The sequence below is a fragment of the Protobothrops mucrosquamatus genome, unplaced genomic scaffold (assembly GCF_001527695.2).
Source record: "Protobothrops mucrosquamatus isolate PMUCROS unplaced genomic scaffold, P.Mucros_1.0 scaffold777, whole genome shotgun sequence".
NCBI classification, from domain to species: Eukaryota; Metazoa; Chordata; class Lepidosauria; order Squamata; family Viperidae; genus Protobothrops; species Protobothrops mucrosquamatus.
This window is the reverse complement of record NW_015387045.1, coordinates 174,810-176,428: the sequence shown is the minus strand read 5'-3', so window position 1 is coordinate 176,428 and position 1,619 is coordinate 174,810. Positions and strand designations below refer to the sequence as shown.

The 1,619-nt window shown below is 31.7% G+C and overlaps 1 protein-coding gene across 1 annotated transcript in view; it reads right to left on the bottom strand.

Moving 5' to 3' along the window:
* PRELID2 (PRELI domain containing 2) overlaps nt 1-1,619 on the bottom strand; it is a 39,199-nt gene that overhangs the window by 4,807 nt on the left and 32,773 nt on the right. The gene's annotated exons all lie outside the window — the stretch shown is intronic.

Genomic DNA, 1,619 nt, shown 5'->3' with positions numbered 1-1,619 from the left:
TCTTCCTTATATCACCAAAAATATGCCTGCATTATACAAATATTGTAACATACAAGGTAAGCACTATAGTGTTTTAGAACAAATATGCAAATAACATATTATAGTTTAAACTTCATTAGTGATTATTAATGAAAATCTTGATATCATTTGCTCTAATTCAGCCCTACACACAGTGGTGCATATCATATGCAATGTTTCTACTGAAGTGATGTGACAGCATTGTCTTTCCTAATGGCATTTAATAATCATGCCTTGAGTACATGTGTGAGCCAAAGAGACTGCAGACAGCTATTTCCCTATTCCCCAACCTCCATCAGTAATTATCATTTTCAAAGCTGGAAAAAATAAGAACTAAAATAGGTTTGCTGGTATTACTGTAATATCTATATGAAAGAAAGAGAACTATCAAATTTCGCCATTCCTTTACCTTACCTAATTGAAAAACTACAAGGCTGCAATCCACTGCTTATCTTCCTCAGAAGAAATTTCTCTGAACATTGTTCATTTAACTTTTAAACAAGTTTGCATTGGTAATTATGAAAGACAGGTCTAGATAGTATCTGCTGATATCTCATGGAGGAGTTGAACCCAACTTGACAGCACCTAAGTATAAGTGCCACTTATTAAATTTTAAACTAGACTGTTAAGATTAAGAAGAAAGAGAAAGGGAAGAGTAGCTTACTTTGTCAGTTTGCTAAGCAACAGACTGTTTTAAGTATTGGATAAAGTGATATAATCATAAGTATAAACAAGTATGAGAAAGCAAATCATGTCCATATTTTAAACATTATTTTTAGCCACGATTCTATAAAATACACCAGAAATATGCATGTATGCATGGAGAAGGGGGGTATGCAAATTACTGTTGTTTTCCCCCCTAGTAATTGCTTTATTGCATTGTAAGATATGAAAATCACATTATTAAATACAGATAGTAGCTAGGCACAGTGGTTTAAATAAGTCAAACCTTTAAAGAGGAAAAAATGTATGTCAATGTTCAATATAATATCTAAAATGTAAATAAAGTTGCTTGAATTGTACAATTAAAACTAAGAATGGCATTGATAGACAATTCCGTGCATTTATTTATTTTATAATATCAAAAACGTTCTGATCTTAATGCTTAATAATGTCTCCACTATGTTGTTATTTACTATTGTTTATAATTTTTTTTAAAAAGACAAAATAATAGATATTTGATTTTCAAGGTCCTCCATCTTTATACTCTGTCCAATTTGCAGTATTTATAAATATTTAGATCTCCTTAGAAACTATAAAGTTTTTGTTTCTCAGACTCACATCTCCAGTATCAAAATTAAAGTTAATTCACATTTTCACTACACTGCATGGATATGCCTTTGAAATCAGAGTCCTGTGTTATATACTAAAGAAAATTTCATGAGGTACTACTGTAGACACAAATGTTTACATCTAAATAGCACTCTAAATGACAATGCAAAAATTTCTGGAGTGCGCTTCTCATCCTTGACATTGTTTTCCTGAAGCTCCCAAAATTGGCAGCCACTTTAGTTATTGGCACAGCTGGTGTAATTCAGTGCCCTAGACTGTACAAGGACTAGAATGTACAGCAGAATTGCTGGTCTGTTTGTATTAACAAA